This window comes from Caloenas nicobarica, chromosome 5 (assembly GCF_036013445.1).
Source record: "Caloenas nicobarica isolate bCalNic1 chromosome 5, bCalNic1.hap1, whole genome shotgun sequence".
Classification (NCBI taxonomy): Eukaryota; Metazoa; Chordata; class Aves; order Columbiformes; family Columbidae; genus Caloenas; species Caloenas nicobarica.
In genome coordinates this window covers 52,914,941-52,922,686 of record NC_088249.1, presented here as the reverse complement: position 1 = coordinate 52,922,686, position 7,746 = coordinate 52,914,941, and the positions used below count along the sequence as shown (strand labels likewise).

The 7,746-nt window shown below is 47.5% G+C and overlaps 1 protein-coding gene across 2 annotated transcripts in view; it reads left to right on the top strand.

Annotated features, from left to right (window-relative positions):
• The first annotated feature begins 2,423 nt into the window (after window positions 1-2,423).
• The window catches only part of OSBPL5 (oxysterol binding protein like 5), a 144,620-nt gene continuing 139,297 nt past the window's right edge, over window positions 2,424-7,746 (top strand). The window contains exon 1 of one of the 2 annotated variants that reach the window (XM_065635702.1): window positions 2,424-2,471. The gene's annotated coding sequence lies outside the window, so the exon portion shown is untranslated. Of the gene's footprint in view, window positions 2,472-2,936; window positions 3,125-7,746 lie in introns of those variants that run through there. The other variant, XM_065635700.1, reaches the window with a different exon arrangement.

Below are 7,746 nucleotides of genomic sequence, written 5' to 3'. Positions count from 1 at the left end.
ATGGCTGTTAACAGAACAGACACTAGAGGGCCGTGGAAAATAGTCTTTAAAAATATTAGTGTTTGTATGATTCAGCTTCCTCTCATTTCTGAAGAGGATTTATAAGGGGGAGACTGGGTCCAGGTCCTGTCTTTGACAGACAGGCAGGGAAGTGATGGATGTCACTCTTCTCGTCTAACCCAGTGTCAGAGGACCCATCTGGTGCAAGCACAGGAAATCAAATTTCAGGGCTCCCTGGACCACATCAGAAATGCCATGGCTACATGATGCAAATCATCAATCTGATGTAAATTTTCTCTGATTATTCAGTTTTACTTACAAAATATCGACTGTTTAACTGGCAAGCCTTTTGCTTTGTGTAGCCACATCACTAACATGATATGCGCTGTCCTAGAACACATAGGAAAACATAAAGTATTATTCTTTATTAGGGTCTCTAACTATTTTGACAGGAATGTTTTTGAATGCTCAGTTTTTTTCCAAATGAGCTCTGTGTGGCAATGTGGCAGTGAACAGGTGAAATATTAATAATCACGGAATGTTTGGCTGAACAGAGAATCCTTTAGTGGAAAACTGTAGCCAAAACACTTTAAAAAGAGTTTTTAAAACTTTTAAAACACGAGTCCTTGGGAAGTGGACTCTGAATCCCATTGTGTTTTGTGTAGGGATGCTAGAAACCCTAGATCTCTGTACCAAAGTATCTGAGGAGCTGCTGCTGTTGCTATGGCTGAACAAAGCCAATCTGAATGCAGACGGCAGGATCAATGTCAAGCCCATGATTTAGTGAAAAAGCTATTTAGACCAGGCAAGGTGCTGGCAAACTACCTGGCTGCATTTGAGGGAGCCAACCCTAAAAGCAGAAGGGTGAAGGGAGCAGAGGGCACAGAGAGGAACCTGATGTCACCTTGAGCAGACACAGCAGGAGGCAGTGAGGAGAGGGAGAGCCAGGAAGAGCCAGGGTTAGTTGCTTCTGCCTACAACATGGTGGCTCTGCCTGGCAGTACTCTGAGCCGGGGTGACGAGCGGCATTGGCTCATGCTGATCATGGCATCTCTGTGCAGCACTCAGCCACGTTGCACGGTACATACAGGCTTGCCCTTGGAGTAAAATACTGGTGAGGATTAAATCAAAATCCCAACGAACTTGAAGGCAGCTGGAATCACGACAGCTCTCACAGCTTGCAGATGATGGCAGAAATCACTACAAATACAGGTGAAATGTAATAATTACCTCCCTACGCAAGTGATTCTAGGGCTTATTTAATGGGCAGAGGAGGCCGTTGTGACTCTTAAGTAGCAAGGACAGCTTAGGCTGTGTGATCTGTTTCTAGTCCTGCTTTGTACTAGAACTTATAGGAGAGAGCAAAAATAGATGGGGATTTTTATCTCCAGCACCATGCTGTATTCCTAGCTAGGTATAGTGCACGTTGCTCTGTGTCCCACCAAGCTCACTAGGAGAAAACCAGCTACCACTAGTGGCTAACGTTTGGTATGTTGATGTAAGTGATGCAAGGTGAAGCCTCGTAGTCTGCGGAAGGGCTGTAGTTGGCTGGAGGCAAGAAGTGAGAGAAATTGTGTCCTGGTCTAAGTTGAGTTTGTAGTTTTGGATGAATTCAGGATTTTTTTTCTTAGATCTGGGAGACCTTTTCAGTTAATGAGTTGTTGCTCTTTAGGGTTGGAAGCTGGCTTCCTGGGGAGCATGAGGAACATCAGAGCTGGTGGGTCTTTGTCTTGGTTTAGAGGTTGAACACACTGAAGAGAAAAAGGATCTAGCTTTTTTCTGTGAAGGGGGTGGGGGGTGGTAGCAGAGCACTTGAGGCATCTGGTTTAACACCTCTGGTTTCAGAGGCGTGAGGCTGAGCTCCATACTGTGTTTTGCACCAAGGTCTCAGCTGTACATGGGTGATTCAGAATTGATGACAAAAGTCAGACACACATGCTGGTCACATTTACCCGATCATGTGGTTTTGTTTTCAGAAAGTTTGGGGTGCTTTTTAACTCTGCTCTTCCAAGTCTGGGTAGACTTTTGGCATTACTTTTCCCCACAGCTATGAAGGATGTGTGAAGTCCCTCTTGGCTGCCTGTTTTTGGTCCAGCGTTGAACCACGGGTGGAGAGGAGAGGAAGGAGCAGTTAAATGCTTGTGGCTGGGTAGTTTTCTGCTCGTGGTGTTTTACTACATATTGTACTGCCTGTAAAGTCATGACTCCCCCAAGGGGGCAGGCAGGCTGCGGCTAGGGATGAGATGATTGGACTGTCCTCCTTGTCTGGAGGAGCTTAGAGGTCCGTGCTTGCCATGGAATTGATTTTTCGGTCTGGGTGCACAGGCGAAGCTGGGAGCGTGCACGGCTGCATGTCAGAGCTGCATATTGCACGGGCGCTTTTGAGTCACGGTGTCGGGGGAGGCATATGGCTGGATGCTGAGACAAAGTGCTCCTGCAGCTGGAGGGCTTCAGCGTGGCGATTTCCCCAGGTTGACTTTTCTCCATTACCTTGCACATGGCGTCAGTGAACCCCAAGAATGGCTAGTTGCTTGCGGGGGGGGTCTGCATGTTTTTGGTTTGGGGGTTGTTTTTTCTTTGCTTTATTTGCTCTGCCTTGGCTTCAGCCTCTCCCTGTGTTGAGGAGAAGAACGAAACAAACTCCAGGGGGAAAATAACAAACCAAACCGAGCCGAGCCCCAGCCGGGCCGGCGGGGAGAGCCCGGGGCGGTCCCGGTGACGCTCCCGCGGGCCCCGGTGCGGTGCGGAGAGCCGAGCGCCGCGCCCGCTCCGCGCCGATCCCGCCCGGATTTTGCACGTTTCCTTTTTTTTTTTTTTTTCCTTCCCTTTTTGTTTTTCTCCTCCTTCTATTTTTTCTCCTCAATTTCCCCCCCTCTCTTCCCTCCCTCCTGAGCGTGGTTGGATCAGTCTTTTGGTATTTCCTGCCGCCACCGCCTCCCCCGAGCAGCTGTCCGGCCGCGGCCCGCCGCTGTGTGCTTTCTTTGCCGCGGGCGCAGGGGCTCCGCGGGGCCCACGCGTGTCCTCCCCGCCCCATCTCACGCGTGTCCTGGCGGCGATGCGGGCGGCGCGGCGCCGGGGCGCGGTGTGCTGAAGGCGGCGCGGGGGGCTCGGCCGCCCCGACCAGGTAAGAGGCGCCGGGCTCCCCCCTTCTCCAGCCTATGGGTCGGCTGTCTCCGACCCCTTTGCTCCCCAAAAAGCCACTTCCCTCCCCATACCCCCAAAGGCCATCCTCCTCAAAATAGCCTTTACAATCAAATACCTCCCCCCCCCCCCAATTAACCCGCTAAATCCATTACCCCCCCCCAAGCCAGCCCTTCTCCCTGTCCCTCGCACAGCCAAGCTGCCTGTTTTTAAATGTAACGTGGTACCCCGGAGTCATCCTTATGAGTGGAGTGAATACAGTTAGAGGCTGAGCATTGGCAGCTTCGGGAAGGTAACCCGGCTACCTCTGCAAATGCTTTGTGCCCAGGTTGTGTGTAGCAGGGGCTTTCACCGTTTCTGTGTGTGCCTGTTGCGGTTTGGGGTTCAGCGGTGGGAGCTGCGGGGTGCCCTCCACCCCCTGGCATGCCTGCATGGCAGGGCTGGATGGCTGATGTGTGGCTGGCATGGCATGCAGGATTGCAGGCTGTCAAGGTGACATCGTTTCTTTAGACATGTGGGCATATCTGGTTGGTAGAACCCATTTGCAATGTACTTGTTCCAGGATTGTGAGGAAATAGTCAGGGGACTGTCTAAACTGGTATTCATTGGCTGTGTGTAAGTGATGATAGTAATTACCTTTCCTATAGGCTCTTGTACTGATACCATTCTGGAGACCATTTGCATTGCTATCTAAAAACCAGATTTTGGAAATGCTTTTAGCTTGCACTGAGTGAAGCGAAGCAGCGTTCCTGGAGAAATAAATAAATAAATATATATATAAGCACATGCAACTGTCTGCTGGATCAGAAATCGTGTTTTTTGAGTGCTAAGCAAACCTAAAGTGCTATAGTGTGAAACAGTTGTTTAACTTAAGTGAGGAGGAAACTTCTTTAAGCTGTGTAGTCACCTCCTCACTTCATCCAGCTGTAGCAGTATCTTTGTTGTAAAAATATTCCTTCCTTCTCTTTGCACTGATGCACAAGATAGTAGTATTGAGCAGTGTTTGTACAGCAGAGAGCAGTCGCTGCATTGTGTATGTCCCCAGCTGCCACCTTTCCTCCTTGGCAGCAAGTTTCCAAAGGTGTGAGTGGAGAGGGAGGGAGATAAGCCTCAAGTTGTGCTCTGTGGCAGCTTCCTCTCTGCACGTGGTAAGTTTTCTTGCTGAAAGTGGAGAGTGGATGTTCTCCGCAGGGCGTGGGGTGGGTGGTGACCCTGAGTGTACACTCACCCCAGCCTGGTGAGGAGGATGCTGGCTGAGCTGCACTGAAAAGCTGTGGGGACAGCAAGGGAGTCTGATTCAGCACAAGGGTTTACTTTGTGCTGCTATTCATCAAGGTAGGGATGGCAACTCTCCGATTCAAGGGAAAAAATGCAGGCCTTAATCCTGCCCGCAGCCTGTTTTGGTCTGAAGTGGACAATGTGAACTTAAGGAATGATTTAATCATGGTGCTACATGAATGTAACTGAAAGGTGGATTTACTGCTGTAATCTTTTCATGGTACTTAATTTAATTTCTCTGTGCTTTATTGCAACACTGATTCATCAGGTGAGTAGGAGGGAGGTTTGTACAGTACAGGTGGTTCAGTTTCTATTGCTGGGTTAGGTATTTATTAAACCAAGGTGCTTTCTTGGCTACAGCTGGGGAAAAATGGCTCTGTTTCTGATATGGTGCTGCAGTTTGCAATCTGAGAGACCTCTAGGGAAAGGCCATTTCTGTAATCTGTAATGGGCAGTGTTTGAAGTCAGTGTGCTGTATTCAGAGCAAAATTCAGACTCAACTAATCCATATTGCGTCCATAGATCATAACAAATTTTCAGCTGATCTGAATTGGGTTAGACTCGCTTCATGTCGAAGGGACTTGTTATCTGCTGGAGGCAGTCGTGAGATTGGCAGTGTTGCCAGTGGTGAAGGTCTTTTAGGGCTGGATCAGGAGCTTCAGAGGCGAAAATGAGAATGCCCTGAAGTGTGTCCAGCAGGGTCCTGCTGCTTCTGAGCTATGGAGCACAGACCTCCCTCTGCAACTGCACAGATTTGTGCTATTTGATCTCCTGTTTTGTTTAGGGAAAAAGCTGCATTTCATGTTTCTTCTCCTGACCTCCATGCCTTTGGAGCATTAATAGCACAGTGTTTTCTCAGCCAGAAACGCTGCTCCTCACGCCTCCGCTCCTCAGCATGAGATGTCTCTGGCAGCACACTGTAGGTGTTTGTGCATGCCTGCTGTGGTTACTGAGGTAAAGGGAACACAAGAAGCAGCTCAGGGAATGGAAACAGACAATCCGAATGCCAGATACATGTGGGTTTAGGCAAGAATGATGGTGACCTGCTTTGCCAGCCTGTCTCTATGGGGCTGATCTTGCTTACTCCTCTTGCAGGCTCCAGAGTGTCACTTCTGGTGTTTGTGCTCGGCTTTCCAGAGCACCCAGCTTCTGAGGCTGAGCAAACTCCTCCCAGCTGCTGCTGTGTGTGGAGCTCGCTACCCTCCTTATGGAGCAGCGTGGTTGTGGTTCATTTAATTCTACAGGGCTGTGTCTAAATCACAGGTTCTGCCTTCATCCCAGCCCCTCCCCACCACTGTGGCTCTTTCTGGCCGTGCAATGAAGGAGGAAGGAGACAACCATCCTGATAAACACCCCTTTGATAAGCAGTTGCTGAGCCTCTGTGGAGGGCTAAGGAGCAGTGTACCTCCTGCCCAGACCTTCCCACCTGCTGCTTTATTACTCCAGAGGATGAGCTGCTGAGGACTTTCTCCCAAATCCTGAGGGGTTCTCCTCACACCTGTCTACATGCTGCCCCAGTTTTGTAGTCTCATCCTCCCATTGTCCCTGCCTGCTTTCTTCATGTCTCCCCACCATAGTGATGGGTTACTTTTCAGGAGCGGTTTTCCTGCCTGCAAGATTTACTACCCACATGCTTCTGCTGTGATACTAATTGGACACAGCACATTTTAGCATACTGTATATTTTAAGCCAGCCTTCAACTAGTAGCAGCTTTGAGACTCCTTGTTGAAATGCTTCTGTCCATTGCTACTCTGGAGGCGGTGGTAGCAAAATTAATTCATGGGTGCTCTCTCCCAAGCTTGAAATGTGAGATCAGGTGAGGCAGGAAATAGAAAAACCTTCCCAAAATAATACCTGCTGACCGGGAGTATTTTTATCATGGACGTATTCAAAAGCCAAGACTCCTTCAAAAATTTCTGCACTTCTGAATTACTGGAATACTGTTTCAAGGTACAGGGGTGTTGTGCTTGCATCAGGTTCTAGGTACTGTATATGCATCTGTGTAATATGAAAAGATTAAGGGATTAAAGGAGAATATTGTGCATAATTGGAAGCAGCTGACAGCAGTCTAGTAAGAGTACCTTTAAAATTGTTTCTGCCCATCACAAAAGGAGAGATGTGGAAGTGTTTTTTTTTTTTCTAGGTTAGAATAGTCCAGCTGCTTGTGTAGGTGTTTTTTGTTCAGTTGTTTTTGGTGTGGTGTGTGTTTTATTTTTTTTTTAATTTTGAAACCTAGATAAAAAAATACGGGCATACCCCTTGTTCTCTAGTCTCAGATGGTTTTGTTTTGTGTTTGTAGAACTACAGTTGAAGTTGTGCCATTATTTCCCCTACGCTCCTTTTGGATTGAAGTATTTATGGATGTGTAAATCAAACTCTGGACTGAAAAGGCTCTTTTCTCCTCCTTGTTTAATAAACAGCTAGGTGTTACACCTAGGCTTCCTTTTTGAGATGTGTCGTTGAGGTCTGTGCTATGAGCTGATATCAATAACCTTATTGTGCTGGCAGGCTTCTTGATAGTAGTTTTTGTGTTTTATTAAACTCCAAGCCAAGCTTTGACTTCTTGAGAATTGGCTGTAGGGCTGTGTGAATTTGGCTGTTTTGGCAACCTAGTTACCATTTGCATTATTATAGTATCAATGTAAAATTAACCAACTAAAGACAAAAGAGAAATACACGTGTCCTTAATAAACTGGGCCATGTGCGGCTATCCTGGGGTGGGGTGTGGGGAACCCCAGCAGCGCGTCTGCCTGCTTCAATTCTGTCTAATCTGTCACTGAATCAATCAATGTGAAATTGTACTCCCAAAGAATAATGTAACAGCTATTTTTTGTGTATTCCTGAAATGGCATGCTACTGTAGTAGAGTCCCAAAGGGTATGCTGTCTAAATTGATCAGCAGAGGCTGAGATGAAAGGTGACTTGCTGCTTATCTAGAAGATGAAGACAGGTGTTGAGTGATGAAATGTCTAGTTCTATATTGAGAGGAAAACTTGAATGTGAACTTGGTCCTTCTGCATCCCAGCACTTTGAGCACAAAAGCAGTGTCCTGCTAACTCTCCTTCAGTTTTCTCACTGCAAAAACACGAGATTGCTCTAAAAGACAAATTAGTTTTTCTGTGCTAATGCACAGCTGTTTGTGGTGTTGCTCCTTTCCACCTTCAGTGCTGCAGAGACAGTTTGCCTTTTATACCTGTGTTGTTTGATGCCAGTAAAGAGTGCAAAGCCCACGCTAGCATTGCACTATTCAATTGTTTAGATATTTTCTCAGATTATAATGACAGGGAATTCTCTCTTCACAGCAAAAAATTGCCACGTCCCAGTGAGG